The sequence below is a fragment of the Mirounga angustirostris genome, unplaced genomic scaffold (assembly GCF_029215605.1).
Source record: "Mirounga angustirostris isolate CCGP_5_RB_7025 unplaced genomic scaffold, mMirAng1.0.hap1 SCAF_7, whole genome shotgun sequence".
Classification (NCBI taxonomy): domain Eukaryota; kingdom Metazoa; phylum Chordata; class Mammalia; order Carnivora; family Phocidae; genus Mirounga; species Mirounga angustirostris.
The window spans coordinates 103,459,105-103,476,387 of NW_026991715.1; positions in this window are offsets into that span (position 1 = coordinate 103,459,105).

Consider the following 17,283-nt stretch of genomic DNA (forward strand, 5'->3'; position numbering starts at 1 on the left):
GATTAGATGTTTTGTGAGGAGAAGGGCTTTTCAGGGTGCTGGAGGCAGAGAAGATTTGGGGGGGGACATCTGAGTACTCACTCTGCTTTGTCCCCATTCTGAGAATGTGGTCTTGTACCACAAAGTTGAAGAACTTGGGTAGACTAATACTTTTAAGTAAATCTCATAATTCTTGCTTCCTCAAGAATGTTGGTATAAGCCCAGATATAAAAGGACAGTGATGTGGCAGAATCCTCTCTAACCTCAGTATCTGTGTGGAGGAGTCCCCTGCAGCCACATGTCCCATTTGGAAACTGGGGATTCAGAAAGAATAGTCAACACTTGCCATACCTTATCCTGTTCACCCCATCCATCAATGTGGTGAATTCTTGGCCAGATAAATTGTTATTAACTGCCTTATATAATTGGCTGCTCCCATGTTAAGGGCATAGATACTTACAATTATTAGATCTTCTTGTTGGATAGACCCTTTAAGTATGATATAGTGTCCTTCCTCCTCTCTTATTACAGTCTTTGGTTTAAAATCTAATTTGTCTGATATAAGGATTGCCACCCCAGCTTTCTTTTGGTGTCCATTAGCATGGTAAATGGTTTTCCACCTCCTCACTTTCAATCTGGGGTTGTCTTTGGGTCTAAAATGAGTCTCTTGCAGACAGCATATTGATAGGTCTTGGTTTTTTTATCCAATCTGATACTCTGTGTCTTTTGATTGGGGCTTTTAGCCCATTTACATTCAGGGTAACTATTGAAAGGTATGAATTTAGTGCCATTGTATTGCCTGTAAGGTGACTGTTACTGTATATTGTCTCTGTTCCTTTCTGGTCTATGTTGCTTTTAGGGTCTCTCTTTGCTTAGAGGACCCCTTTCAAGATTTCTTGTAGGGCTGGTTTCGTGTTTGCAAATTCCTTTAGTTTTTGTTTGTCCTGGAAGCTTTTTATCTCTCCTTCTATTTTCAATGACAGCCTAGCTGGATAGAGTATTCTTGGCTGCATATTTTTCTCGTTTAGTGCTCTGAATATATCCTGCCCGTCCTTTCTGGCCTGCCAGGTCTCTGTGGATAGGTCTGTTGCCATTCTAATGTTTCTACCATTGTAGGTTACAGATCTCTTCTCCTGATCTGCTTTCAGGATTTTCTCTTTGTCTCTGAGACTCGTAAGTTTTACTATTAGATGTCGGGGTGTTGACCTATTTTTATTGATTTTGAGAGGGGTTCTCTGTGCTTCCTGGATTTTGATGACTGTTTCCTTCCCCAAATTAGGGAAGTTCTCTGCTATAATTTGCTCCAATATACCTTCTGCCCTTCTCTTTCTTTCTTCTTCTTCTGGGATCCCAATTATTCTAATGTTGTTTCGTCTTATGGTATCACTTAGCTCTCCAATTCTGTCCTCGTGATCCAGTAGTTGTTTATCTCTTTCTCAGCTTCTTTATTTACCATCATTTGGTATTCTATATCACTAATTCTCTCTTCTGCCTCATTTATCTTAGCAGTTAGTGCCCCCATTTTTTATTGCACCTCATTAGTAGCCTTTTTGATTTCAACTTGGTTAGATTTTAGTTCTTTTATTTCTCCAGAAAGGGTTTCTCTAATAACCTCCATGTTTTTTTCAAGCCCAGCTAGTATCTTTAAAATCATCATTCTGAACTCTAGTTCCAACATCATACTAATGTCCGTATTGATTAGGTCCCTGGCAGTTGGTACTGCCTCTTGTTCTTTTTGTTGAGGCGATTTTTTCCGTCTTGTCATTTTGTCCAGAGGAGAATAGATGAATGAGAGAACAAACTGCTAACAGGGTAACAAAGTCCCCAGAAAATATACACTAAACAAATCAGAAGAGACCTGAAACCGGGGGAAAAGAAAGGGAAAGAAAGAAAAAAGAAAAAGAAAAAAAAAAGATAAAAACAAAAACAGAACAAAAAACAGAATATGATCAAATATGATCAGGCTGCTGCATAGACCAGTGCCACACACTAGATTTTGGGCGTATTTTGGTCTGTTAGAAGAAAGTGCCTCCCAAAATTTTAATGAAAGAAAAACTTATATATGTACAAAAATAAGGGTTAATACAATGAAGGGATGGAATATGACTGTAAAGATGAAAATTATAAAAGATTTTATAAATGGAATTGATAAGAAGTTGGTTGGAAAAAGAAAGAAGAGGATTTAAAAAAAAAGGAGAGAATGTGATCAGGCAGGTGACTAGAATAGAGCCATACAATAGAGATTTAGGGTATATTTTGATCTGTTAGAAGAAACTGTATCTCAGAATTTTAAAGAGAGACTAACATATATATATATATATATATACACACACACACCCCAAAAATAAGGGTAACTACTATGAAGGGATAGAATATGGCTCTAAAAATGAAAAATAAAAAAGATTTTTTTAAAAAAGGGATTGATAAGATGTTGGTTGAAAAAGGGAAAAAATTTTCAAAAAAAAAAAAGTTGAAAAAAATTAACTTTGAAAGACTAAAGAATCATGGTAAAAAAGCCATGAATTCTATGTGCAGTATTCCCCTAGCGCTGGAGTTCTGTCGTTCTCATTGATCGGTAAACTTGGTCTTGGCTGGCTGTTCTCGCTGATCTTCTGGGAAGGGGCCTGTTGCCGTGGTTTCCAAATATCTTTGCTGCAGGCGAAATTGCCCCGCCCTTGCCTGGTCCGGGCTAAGTAATCTGCTCGGGTTTGCTCTCGGGAGCTTTTGTTCCCTGCAAGCTTTCCGTACAGTTTTGGAGGATGAGAGTGAAATGGCCTCCCAATCTCCGCCCCGGAGAAGCCAAGAACTTGGGGCCCGCTCCTCAGTGAGCCCCCAGAGAAAAGCAATCAATCACTCCCGTCTCCCTGGTCTCCGGCCGCACCCTGTGCTCACCCGGCCTGTGACCGCGGGTTTCTATCTCTGGCACCCGACCCCGGGTGGAGTCTCCAAACCCAGCAGATCCCTGCGGTGCACTCCCGCGCGGCTCCTCCTGGGGGAGGAAGTTGAGTCTCCCCGGATCTGCCGCTTGTTGGGTCCCTGCTGGAGGAGCAGGGGCCCGACTGTGCCGCAGATCACGGTTTAGGGCCACCCCGAGCTGAGAGCCCGCGCCTGGGCTCCGCCTCTGCAGCCGGCTTCCCTGCTCCGATACCTGGGAGCTCTGCCGCCCTCAGGCACCCCCGGTCTTTCTGTGACCCTGAGGGTCCTGAGACCACACTGTCCCGGAGGGTTCCACCCCCCGCTGAGCCACCAGAGTGACGTCCCTCGGCGGAGCAGACTTCTAAAAGTTCCGATTTTGTGCTCCGTGGTTCTATCACTTGCCAGAAGCGGCCGACGGAGGCCCCTCCCCCGCCGTCTATCCTCCCGAATATCGCCTCGGATTCACTTCTCCGCACGTCCTACCTTCCAGAAAGTGGTCGCTTTTCTGTTCAGAGAGTTGCTGCTATTCTTTTCTTCGATCTCCTATTGAGTTTGTAGGTGTTCAGAATGGTTTGATCCCTATCCAGCTGAATTCCTGGGACCAGACGAAATCCAGGTCTCCTACTCTTCTGCCATCTTGCTCCACCTTTCCTCTACTGGTATTTTGATAGGGATTTCATTGAATCTGTAGATTGCTTTGGGGGAATATAGACACTTTAACAATATTATTTCAATTCATTAGCACAGAATATTTTTCCATTTGTTCATATCACCTTTAGTTCCTTTCGTGGACATTTTATAGTTTTCGGAGTGCAGGTCTTTCACCTCCTTGATTAAGCTTATTCCTAGATTTTTTTTTTTTTTTTTTGGTGCAATGCTCAATGGAATTATTTGCTTAATTTCTTTCTGCTATTTCATTGTTAGTGTATAGAAACACAACTAATTCTGTATATTAATGTCCTATCCTGAGATTTTACTGAATCCATTTATTCTAATAGTGTGCATGTCTGCGTGTGTGTTATCTTTAAGGTTTTCTATATTTAGTATGATGACATCTGCAAATAGTAACAATTTACTTCTTCCTCACTCCTTAAGGATGCTTTTTATTTCTATTTCTTGTCTGATTGTGGTGGACTTCCAGTACTATGTTGAATCAAAGCAGCAAGAATGGACATCCTTGTCTCGTTCCTGATCTTAAAGAAAAGCGCTCAGTGTTTCACCATTGAGGATGATATTTGCTGTGGGGTTTTTATATATAGTCTTTATTATGTTGAGGTATGTTCCCTCTAAACCCACTTTGTTGAGAGTTTTCATCATGAACAGATTGTGAAATTTGTTAAATGCTTTTTCTGCATCCATTGAGGTGCTCATATGATTTTTGTCCTCTGTTTTGTTTATATCGTGTATCACACTGATTTATGAATTTTGAGCCACCTTGCATTCTTAGAATAAATCTCACTTGATCATAGTGAATTATTCTTTTAATGTATCATTGAACATGGTTTGCTAGTATTTTGTTGAAGATTTTTACTTCTATATTCATCAGGGATATTGGTGTGTAGTTTTCTTTGTGGTGTCTTTGGTTTTGGTATCAGGGTAGGGTTGACCTCATAGAATGTATCTGGAAGCTTTCCTCCTTCAAATTTTTGGAGTAATTTGAGGACAATAAACATGACATGTTTCGTAGAATTCACCTGTGAATCCATCTAAAGTCCTGCAGTTTTGGTTTTTGGTAGTTTTTTATTTCTTATTCAGTTTTGTTACTAGTAATTGGTCCATTCACATTTCCCACTTCTTCCTGATTCAGTTTTGGAAGATGGTATGTTTTTAGGAATATTCATTTCTTCTAAGTTGTCCAGTTTGGTGGCATATAATTTTTCATAGTATTCTTTTATAATCCTTCATACTTCTGTGGTGTGAGTTGTTTCTCCTTTTTCATTTCTGATTTTATTTATTTGGGTTCTTTCTCTTTTCTGATGAGTCTGGCTGAAAGTTTCTCAATTTTGTTTATCTTTTCAAAGAACAGCTTTTGGTTTCATCGATGTTTTCTAGTCTCTATGTCATTTATTTATGCTCTGATCTTATTTCATTCCTTCTAGTAACCTTGGGCTTTCTTTTCCTTTTTCTAGTTCCTTTAGGTGTAAGGTTAGAGTGTTTGAGTTTCTTCTTATTTCTTGAGGTAGGACTGCATCTGTATAAATTTCCCTCTCAGAACAGCTTTAGCTGTGTCCCAAGGATTTTAGAACATCTTTTCATTTTCATTGGTCTCCATGTTTCTTCTTTGACTTCTTGGTTGACTCATTCATTGTTTAGTAGCATGTTGTTCACCCTCCATGTGTTTGTGGGGTTTTTTTCCAGCTTTGTGTGTGTGTGTGTGTGTGTGTGTGTGTGTGTGTGTGTGAGAGAGAGAGAGAGAGATTTCTAGTCTCATACATTGTCAGAAAAGATGCATAATATGATTTCAGTCTTCTTAAATTTATTGAGACTTACTTTGTGGCTTAACATGAGATCTATCCTAGAGACTTTTCCATGTACACCTGAAAAGATTGTGTATTCTGTTGTTTGATGGAATGTTCTGTATATGTTATGTCTATCTGGTCTAATATACCATTCAAAGACAGTTTACTTTATTGATTTCTCTGCCTGGAAAATCTGTCTGTTGATATAAGTGGGGTGTTAAAATCCCCCATTATTATTATCATCAATCTCTCCTTCTAGGTCTGTTAATATTTTCTTTATGTATTTAGGCACTTCAGTGTTGGTGCATAGATATTTACAATTGTCATGTCCTCTGGTTGGATTGATCTATAATCATTATGTGGAAATGCAAAGTTTCTGCTGAAAAATCAGCAGATAGCCTTATGGGGTTTCTCTTGTACATAACTTTTTGCTTCTCTCTTGCTGCTTTTAAAATTCTCTCTTTATATATATCTTTAAATTTTGACATTTTAATTATTACGTGTCATGGTGTGGACTTCTTTGGGTTCATCTTTTTTGGATCTCTCTGTGTGTCCTGAATCTGGATCTATTTCCTTCCATAGTAGGTTAGGGAAATTTTCAGCTCTTATTTCTTCAAATAAGTTTTCTGCATTTTCCTCTCTTCTTTTGGGACCCTTATAATGCTAATATTTGTTTACTTGATATTGTCTGAGAGGTTCTTTAACTTATTCTCATTTTTTTTTTAATTCTTTTCTTTTTGTTGTTCAGATTGGGTACTTTCCATTACCTTGTCTTCCAGATTGCTGATCCATTCTTCTGGATCCACTAATCTGTTGATTTCCTCTAGTGTATTTTGCATGTCAGTTATTATTTTCTTCAACTCCAACTGGTGCTTTTTTATATTTTTTATCTCTTTGTTGAAGGTCTCACTGAGTTTTTCCACTCCTCTCTCCAGCCCAGTGAGCACCTTTATGATCATTACTTTAAATTCTTTATCAGGCATATTGCTTATCTCCGTTTCATTTAGTTCTTCTTCTGACGTTTTTGTCTTGTTCTTTCATTTGGATCATATTCCTCTATTTCCTCTTTTGCTTGACTTTTTGTTTATTTCTGTGAATTAGGCAGAACAGCTCCTAATTCTCCTAAACTCGAAGAAATGGTCTTATATATGGTCATCCCCTGTGTAGACTTTATGTACTTGGTTACTTTCACCAGCTGACCAGAGCTGTGGGCTGGGAATCACGGGGCACTCTATGCTGGGGCTGCCCTTGTCAGATGGCCGAAACTGAAGTAGGTGCAAGCCAAAGGGTCCAAGGGTCCTTTGCCCACAGGACACCCTGGCAGGATAGCTTAAGATGAAGCAGGTGCAAGCCAGGGGATTCTGGGGCTCTATGCACAGAAGACGGTTTGGCAGAATAGCTAAAGCTGAAGTGGGTACAGGCCAGTGTAGTCTCTGGATTCTCCATACAGAGGGTACCCTGGCAGGACAACTGAAGCTGAAAAGGGTGCAAGCCAGAAAATCCTAGAGCTCTATGCAGTGAAGTCACCTTGGTAAGATAGCTAAAGCTGACGTGGGCATAAGCCAGAGTATTCCAGGACTCTCTGCACTGAAAGTACTCTAGCAAGACAGCTGAAGTTGAAGTGGGTGCACACTGGGGTGTCCCAGGGCTCTGTGCAGGGCCAGCACAGGCAGGAATATCCTGGGGTTCTCTGCATAGGGGGCACTTTGGTGGGGTGGCTAGAGCCAAAGCAGGCACCAGCCAAGAGGTCCTGGAGCACTTTGCACCTGGGGTGCCCTAGCAAGCCATCTAAAACCGAAATGGTGAGGGCCTAGAGTATTCTGGGATGCTTTGCATCTTTGTCACATTGATGCAATAGCTGGAGCTGCAGTGAGTGCTAACAGGAGTGAGGGGAGGAAGGGTGGTGTGCACTGCCCTGGGTCAGCCTTGGTGGGATAGCTGGAACTGGTGTGGGCTAGGGGCCCAGGGCCCACTGAGGCAACAGGCCTGTTAAATGCCAGGCACTGCTCTCCCTGTTCACAATGGAGGAAGGGGAAGTATAAACTGTGGCGTTCACTAGCCCTTCCAACCCTAAGAGAGTTCTGGCATCTCCCCTGCCATTTGGCAGGGTTCTGGTCCTAGATCTTTCCTATTGTAGCTACTCTTTTTTATTTTATTTTTTTTTTTTTTTAGGTTTTATTTATTTATTTGAGAGAGAGAGAGAGAAAGCACAAGCCAGTGGGAGAGGCAGAGGGAGAAGCAGACTTTCCACTGAGCAAGAAGCCTGATGTGGGGCTCAATCCCAGGACCCTGAGATCATGACCTAATCCAAAGGCAGAAGCTTAACCAACTGAGCCACCCAGGTGCCCCTATTGTAGCTACTCTTTTAAACCACAGCCTTTTTTTCCTGGGCACCAGGGTACCTAGATCTGGTCTTGGGCTAGGGGCCCAGTGCTCAGTAAGGCAGCATGCCAGCTGTGGTATCTGAATGCTATCCCTGTGTGAGTGGGGTTGGAGAATCCACTTCCAAGTTCACTCATATCGCTTCAATACCTCATTGGCTCTTGCTTAAAGGCCTCTGTTATTCATTATTTGGGCCTCCCAATGGCAGTTGTCTTCTTGAATCAAATGATTCAAGAGGATGATATGTAGAGTATGAAAGTGAGATAGAGCATATTAAGTTGAAGTTGCAGCCTTTTTATAACATAATTTTGGAATGACATCCCATTACTTCTGCCATATTTTATTCATTAGAAGCAAGTTATAAATCTAACCTACACTCGTGCTTTCTCTCTCTCTAAAGAAAAGGTGGGGGCACCTGGGTGTCTCAGTCAGTTAAGCATCACACATTATCAGGAAAGGTAGGTGACTGTATGGCTCAGTCAGTTAAGCATCCAACTGTTGGTTTTGGCTCAGATCCTAGTTTCAGGTCGTGAGATTGAGCCCTGCTTCAGGCTCCCAGCTTGGCCAGGAGTGGGCTTGAGATCCTCTCCCTCTGGCCTTCCCTCTTTTCATGCTCACATGTTCTCTCTCTCTCTCTTTCTCAAATAAGTAAAGTCTTTAAAAAAAAAAAAGTAGGAGTAGAATATTTTACATTAACATTAGGTATAGTACCTAATCCATTCTAAGTTCTCAATAAATGGAAGCTATTTTCTAAGGTCCCTCAGAACCTATCTTTCTCAGCTTTAGATATGCAAAATCTAAAGTCTAAATCTAAAAGCCATGCAGTTCCAGTTAACAAATACCCTGCAGGATTCCACGTGTAATAGAAGTAAAAGGGAGGGTGCAGAGGAAGTGGGAGAAGGGCATGGTAAGTGTCTATAGAGAGTCATGAACTCAGGTAAACAAAACTGTTGCATTTCTTTTAGTTTGTCTTGTTTTGTTTCATTGAACTATAATTAATATACAATATCCTATTACTTTCAGGTGTACATCATTGTGATTCAATATTTTTATGCATTGCTGAATGATCCCCACAATAAGTCTAGTGACTATCTGTCACCTTAAAAAGTTATTACCATAGTATTGACTGTATCTCTTGTGTTGTACATTACATCCCATGACTGGAAGTTTGCAACTCTTAATCTTCTTCACATGTCTTGCCCAACGCCTCAACCCCTTCTGTCTCTGGTAATAGTTTCCTTCCTGTATCTATGAGTCTATTTCTGTTTTGTTCTATTCATGTTTTGTTTTTCAGGTTCCACATGTAAGTATACCATATTGGTTTCTCTGATTTATTTCACTTAGCATAATACCCACTAGGTCTATCCATGTTGTTACTCATGGCAAGATTTAATTTATTTATGGCTGAATAAATTCCATTATATGTATCTGTGTGTGCATGTGTGTGTGTGTGTATATGCCACATCTTCTTTATCCATTCATCTGTCAATTAACAGGTTGCTTCCATATCTTAGCTATTGTGAGAAATGCTACAATAAACTTATAAGGGTGTGTATATTTCTTTGAATTAGTGTTTTCATTTTTTCAGATAAATTCCCCAAATTGGATCATATGGTAGTTCTATTTTTAATTTTTTGAGGAACTTCCATACTGTTTTTCATACTGACTGCACCAATTTACACTCCCACCAACAGTGTATGAGGGCTCCCCTTTCTTCACCTCTGCACCAACACTTGTTATTTTTTGTCTTCCTGTTGGTAGCCAATCTGACCAGTGTGAGATGATATCTCTTTGTTGTTTTAATTTGCATTTCCCTGATGATTAGTGATGTTAAGCATCTGTTCATGTGCCTTTTGGACATCCATATATCTTCTCTGGACAAAGAAGGTCCTTTCCGATCTTCTGCCCATTTTTAAATTGAGGGTTTTTTTTTTATATCAAGGTGTGTAAGTTCTTTATATATTTTGGATATCAACCCTTTATTGGATGTATGATTTGCAAATTTCCTCCCCCATTCAGTCAGTTTCCTTTTCACTTTGTTAATGGTTTTCTTCACTATACGGAAGCTTTTCAGTTAATATAATGCCATTTGTTTATTTTAGCTTTTGTTGCCTTTCCCTAAGGAGACTCTGTGTGTGTGTGTGTGTGTGTGTGTGTGTGTGTGTGTGTGTGTCATTAAGATGGATTTCAAAGAGCTTACTGCCTATGTTTCTTTTAGGGGTTGTATGGTTTCAGGTCTAAAATAGTGGTCCAGTTCCATTCTTTTGCAAGTGGCTCTTCAGTTTTCCAACACCAATTTTGAAGAGGCAGTCTCTTTCCCCCTTTGTCATAGAGTAATTGACCATACAAAGCATGGGTTTATTTCTGAGCTCTCTATTCCATTTATCTATGTGTCTGTATTTATAGTAGTACCATACTACTTTGACTACTGTGGCTTTGTAATATAGTTGGAAATCAGCATGATATCTTCAGCTTTGTTCTTCTTTCTCAAGATTGCTTTGGCTAATCAAGTTTTTTTGTAGTTCCATACAAATTCTAAGATTTTGTGTTCCTGTTCTGTGAAAAATGCCATGGACAGTTTGAAGCAGATTGCATTGAATCTATAGATGGCTTTGGATGGCACACTTTAACAGTATTATTTCTTCCAGTCCATGAACACAGAATACCTTTCCATGTGTTCTTGTCATCTTCTCTTTCTTTCATTAGTTTTTGGAGCACGGGTCTTTCACCTCCTTGATTAAATTTATTGCTACGTGTTTTCTTTTTGATGGGATGGCAAAGGGATTGTTTTCTTAATTTCTCTTTCAAAATTATCTCATTTCTTTCTTAACCCTATCCTTACCCCTCCACATTACTTTTTCATTTCAATGAAATTAGGCTTGAGACAAAAGCCTAAACATAAACACTTAGGCCTTTTAATGTTTTACAAGAGAGTTCAATGTACCATGTTTTAACTGGCCAGATTGAATTGAATGCCAGCAAAGTTATGTGCTTAGTTGGGGTTTTATATACATTATAACAAGAATTTTAGCTAATATTTAGGAGGTGTTCTTTGAGCCCTGGGCTCTGTGCTGGTGCTTTACATGAATGATCTTTACTCAGCACAAAAACCCTACCATGTAAAAGGTACTATCACTTGTTTTGTATATGAGGAAATTGAAGACCCAGGCAAGTTATGAAATATGTCAAATATCATAGCTTCAGGTGGTAGAGTTGTGAGTCAGACTTGCTCTCCAACTCACTAAGCTATGCTGCTATTTAATTTTCTTGGCAGCCCTATGGGACATAGACTATCTCACCATATACCTGAGGAACCCTAGCCCCAAGGAGGTTGGTGACTTGCCCAAGGCTAACAGCAGAGCTATTAAATGGCAGAGCTTGGATTGAACCCAGGCCCCATCTGAATTTTAAATGCAAAGCTGGGCTATCCCACAAGGCTTTTTACCAAAGGCTGAAGATATCTAGTGCATTAACTCCCTATCCATAACTCCACTATCAAGATTTACATACACAGTACAGTAAGTAGTCAAAAAACACAGACTCCAGAACCAAACTAGCTTTCAGCCATTAGGGGGTTTCTTAACTTCTCTAAGCCTCAGCTTACTTATATGTTAAATGAGACTAATAGTAGTACCTACTTTGTAAGTTTGTTGTAAGCACTTGAAATAATACCCAGTCCAGAGTTTATTGTTCAATACCTATTAGTTGATATTTTTCTTCCAAGCTTGTTTAAATTTTAACCATTTTCTAACTTATTGTATAGATTTAAGGAATCTCCTTCTTTCTCTAGGCCTCAGTTTCCCCATATATGAGTAGGAAATTGTCTTGATATCCTCTGACTCCCCTTCTAGCTGTCATTCTACATTTATAATTCAGTCAGGTGCCAAGTGAAGCCACAAAGTCTTGTGTGGCACATAAGGGAGGCATAAGGTCTTCATGAAAATAAACACATGGTTAATGTTGGCAAGAAAAATTCCATAGCCCCCAAACTCTTAATGATTATAATAGCTTTTATTTGCAGAGTGCTTGCTACATACCAACTGCTCTTCAGAACATGGTAGATACATCTATTGTAATTCAAGAATCTGTTCATCCCTTTGCTTCTCTCTTGCTAATGTTGGCAAAATATGTATTTTGCCTAAAAATGTATATTGCAATCTGGGCAGACCAGCTTAGCGCAAGGTATCATATTAGCTAAAATAGGTGTTGCAGCTAACATGAGTGATACATGTAAGTGCATGCATGCGTGTGCGTGTGCATGCACACACACACACACACACCCTATATATTGAAGAGAGAAAGAGGGAATTTATGTAATTGTTTTTTCAGGACTGTCTGCCCATCTTGCATCTGCTTAGACTGTGAAAGCCAAGAATAGGAAGAGCTAACATATATTGGGTAACCACTAATTTCTGGGTTTTGCTATGAATATTTCACACAGACTGCCTCATGTACTCCTCACAGTTGCTCTGTTGTGTAGGTACTATTAATATCTTTATTTATAGATATATATGAGACTCAAAGACATTAAGCAGCCTGATCAGCTAGGACATTAGAACCCCACCCAGCAGTTTAACTCCAGAGCCCTAGACTATTAACCACACTCAAAACTTTCTACAGTTTCTGAACTTAAGTCCTTTTAAAAATATTTATTTATTTAAGATAGCATGAGCAGAAGGAGGGGTAGAAAGACAGGCAGACTCCCCACCAAGCATAGAGCTCAGCTCCAGGACCCTGAGATCATGACCTGAGCCAAAGTCAGATGCTTAACCAACAAAGCCACCCCAGTGCGCCTGAACTTAAGCCCCTTTTTAAAAGCCGGAAACCATGCCCAGCTCCCTAAATAGTTTAAAAAAAAAAAAAAGGCACTGGAATCTTTCCTGGTCCTGGGGAAGAGTGCAGGAGTGGGAACCTTAGCAGGAAGCTGAGGCCCTCAGTCCTCAAGCCTTTGGTGACAGAGGCTTCCAGGTGAGGCTAGCTACCCCATGGATATTCTGACCTTCCACGTGTCACTGTGAAAACACAGTGGGGCCACTAGCCAGGAATGATCTCCTGGTCCAGAAAGATGACCCCTTAAGGCCTGCTCCAGTCTTCACTGACCTGGAATGTAGGGAGAGCTATGACTGACAGCCACTGAGCAGTGCACCTGCACTTCTTTCTGAACGAGAACAGCATGAGGCTGGGTGGGTGGGCAGGGGGGGCATGCTGTTCTCCTGTTCTTCTGCTGTTGGTTGTGCGATACCTGCAGGGAGCTGCCAGGCTGCAACTTGTCAAGCATGTGACAGACTCCTTAAATGATAATGGGGCTTGTTCTGTAAGAAGATAAATGGAATGAGAAAAGGGATATTAAAATTGTATCAAGGCTTCTGTAATATTTCATTTTCAGTAGACCATCAAACAGGTATTTAGCATTTTGTGCAACAGGAAAGAACAGATTCATGTTATTACAAGTTTTCCATTTAGTGAGAATATACTCTATGGTGCTGGTCCCTCAATGTCTCTGTGAGGTCCCCTCACAACACAGATAATAAACTGTATTTGGGCCTGTGAGAGCCTATAAGCCAAAGCCTGCTGTAAGAACATCTCTCTCTGAGAGAGATGATAAACCAAGAAGGACCACATGTGACAGGGCTGCAAGTCCCTATGCCTGCCACAGCCTCAGGCTCACTGCATTAAGAACAGCGAAAGGCTTCTCTGAGACCTAGCCTAGCAACTTAGAAACTTCGAGTCAGATGACTGGGTTCTGGCCTTGCATCTGACACAAACAAGCTACATATCCCTGAGCAAGTTGGCCATTCTGGGGCCTCTGCCTTCCTGTCTACAAGAGACAACGTTTAGATTGAATGGTCTCTAAGACTCCTTTAGAATGTTACATAGCAAATGACTTCTCAGCCATTTGCTACTGTTGCTAATAAGTACTTATTAGTTTTTTGAGGCAAGGTAGTTGACTTGTGGGGTTCTAGACTCCAGGAGAGCAGATCTGTTTTGTTCAAGATTCTGTCTTCAAGGTTCACCAGTGCCTGACACAGAGTGGGTGCTTAGTAAATGTCAGATGAACAGTAGTTGGATGGATCTTATTTCTCTTCAGAATTAAATACTGTCTTCCATGGACACTCCTAGCATGTACTCACATGCACCCATCAAAGATAGACTCACAAAGGGTGTCTATGCTAATTGCTGGTGACAAACTTCTGAAGCTTACACAGTGGATCCCTTTAGTCATCAGACTTTGTGTCCCTCTTATTTCCTTTACCACTTACCAGTCAACAGGTCTTTGTAGTAACAATGTCCTTTCTCATTTGCCAAGTTATTGAGCAATTACTGAATTATCTAACTTGTGCTAGGGCCCCCTAAAAGATATCATAGGGGAAAATCAAAATTAGGAAAAACTATGCACTGCCATCAAGGAGTCTGTGGCTATTTGGGAAAAGAAAAGATGCCCCCATTTCTCTGTCACCTTCAGTTCTTGCCCTGATACTGTTTGTTTTCTCCATCCTGAGCTCCATTCTTTCCCCCAGAACAGACTTTGAAACTGTACTCTATTCTGCCATTCTTCAGGTCTCCTTAAATGCCTGGCATTTCCCCATTTTCAGGGAACTTTGACACCAGTAGTTCTCATGCACACATTTGCCGCAATCTCTCACGTTATGATAACGAGCACATCATCAGGGATTCTGAAGTGGAGAGTGGTGAGTTTCTTAAATGTCACACAGCAAACTCGTCATAAGGCCGGCCTAGAGAATAAGCTGCCAAGGCTAGCTCACTTGGTGCTCTTAAACTGTCCTGCCCACAGGAATAGTTTTTGGAAATCTTAGCATCTATCAGAACTGTTACCAAAGCAATGAGACTTTTGTTTTGTTAAAAAAAAAAAAAAAAAAAAACTATAGTTTTATTTTCTAGAATTTCACCTTACACTTCAAAGAGGCAAAGGACTTCTGTAAAACTAATGTTTGATTTTGAATTTCCATTATGTAGAGAGTAATGTACTTATTTTTGGTTAGTTTTCTCATTAAACCCTTTTGTACACGATCTCATACCTTCACTTCTTCAAAGATTAATAGAAGCAGGTGCATCTTAGGGACTGCCCAACAGATGTGGGCTCCGATCTTGGTTCTGTTACCAGCCAGGTGACCTTGAGCAAGTTAACTTCACTGAACATTTTCTTCATCAGCAGAATGTGGATCCTTCATTTAAAGGACTACCTCATGTAGTTGTTGGAAAGATTAAGTGAGGTAGAATCTATAAATGTAATGCTTGGCAAATCACAGGAGCTCCATAACCTACTGTCTGAACCAGGTTCTACAATTTATTGGTCCTCTGCTGTGCACAAGGACCTGTTGAGGAATGCAGAAAAACCTGATGAGGCTGACACACTGATTCCCAAACAAACCTTGATACCTACATATCATGTGCTTCCTATTCTATCCTCATACTTCTAAATCTGAGCTCCAATATCCTTGTTACAAAGAAGCCTTCCCTTCTACCATATTTAAAACCAGCCCCTCATTACTCCCCATCCCATCATCTTGTGTATTTCCTTCACAGTATAACCATGTTTTGTAGGTTTGGGTGTTTATTGGCTGTTCCTTCCCCATAAGCTGGGGGAGGCTGAGACTTTGTCTCTTTTTCATTATGAAATCAGCCAGTACTCAGCCCAGTGCTTGGAACTAAGTAGACATCCCAACTATTTTTAATTGAATGAACTAATCCTAGCTACTGAGGATGCATGAGGAAGAAAACAGATGTAGGTCTTCTCTGGATTTGATTCACAGCCAAGTGGGGAAGCATAGGAACCTTCAAGTTTTTAAAACTTCCCTACTTTTACTAAGACTTAATTTTCTACCTCAGAGCAGAGAATGATGGGTTTTACAAAGTAGGTATAAATGGAAGTGCCATACCCAGAAGAGGAAGGGGAGAGTTAGCTGGGGTGAGGGAAATGTGTTACCGAATGTGTTCGTGCACCGGATGTGCAGTAAGCCAATGTCTGAGACACTGGTTTTAAAGCAAAGAAAACTTTATTATCAGGAGGGCAGTCCAACAAGAAGGCAGAGATTATTCCTAAAGCTGCCTTCCCCTGTTGAGTCTAGAGAAAACTTATATATGTTTGTGGAAGGAGATGAATACATGAGAAGAGGGTGAAGCATTATTTGAAACAATCTGGAGCAATGTATTCTTCTGGACAGCCAGGCACCACTTGGTACTTGGTATGATCAGGTACATCAGATAATTTCAAGACAAACATTACTGTCCAGTCCCATTAGGTTTCTACAATCAGCAGGTAAACAGGGTGTAGGGATGAAAAAGGCAAAGTTAATGATTCACTGTGCATGAGGTTAAGAGGCACATAAAATATAATCAAGTAGGGAACAAAACAGAACATGGAGCTAAGTTAATAACGCAACTACTACATCTATAGTTCTGCTTAGGCTTTCAGAACAGGTCTAGGAACCAAGTGTCTGGTCTCAGGTGTGGGGAATCTTTGCAAGAAGATGGCTTATGAAACTTCATAACATTTGCAATGCATTCCCAGGATGGAGCCCTTTTTTCAGATCAGCTTGTGGTCACTCTCAGGAAGAAAACTCCCATTATGAACTGAGAACTGAATTTTGCTTTAGACAAGTTTTGATTTGCACCTCTGATATTTTCCTATGATCCTGGAACAACCGCATTATATTGCTCTCTTGGAAGAGAAAAAATGCCACTCTCTTGTCAGAACCAAGGTTATAAGGAGAAAAAAAAAAAAATACATCCCTCCCCTTCAAAAGCATTTATACTTTTCAGAAAATGTTCCTGTACTATTTTCAATGACATGAGTAATATGTGCTCATCGCAAATATTTAAGAAAGTACAGATAAGCAAAGGAAGAAAGTAAATCTTATCATCTCATGATGCAGATGGCCATTGACACATTTTGGTGTATATGTTTCTGAATTACTATATAGTTTATGCTGATCATAAAACACCTAATTATTAAACATGTGTTTTATGCTTCATGGTATGCAATGACCATTTTCTTTACCATTTAATATGCTCCTTCACCCAATGGAGGCATCACATACATTAATACCTGTGTGAAGGAAAGGAAATTTGGGGAACTCATGAAAAAGGCTGTGTCTGGGAGTTGAAAGTACAGACGTTGGAGTTGTCCAATGTTCAAATCTGGGCTATGCATTCACAAGAAGCAGGACATCCCCATGTCCCTAAACTTGTGACAGCATCATTTTCCCTACCTGTAAAATAGGAAGAGTGATGATAGATGTTCCCTGTGGTGGTTTTAAGAATTAAATAGTGTAAGGAAAGTGGTTGGCTCCACAGTGTTCAAAAAATGTTCATTCGTTTTTCATATTCAAAGGGGGAATAAAGCAAGAAGAAAAGAGAAAATGTGAGCAGAGGAAAAGGCAGGAGAGGAAAGAAATGCATTCTCCATAAACTGAAGGTTTTCAGTAGTTGAGGATAACCTCAGGAGAAGAGGGGTCAATACCATATGGGAAATGGCAGATTTTCTATAGAAGCTTCTGGTCTGTGTGTCTGAGCTCCTTACTGCTTT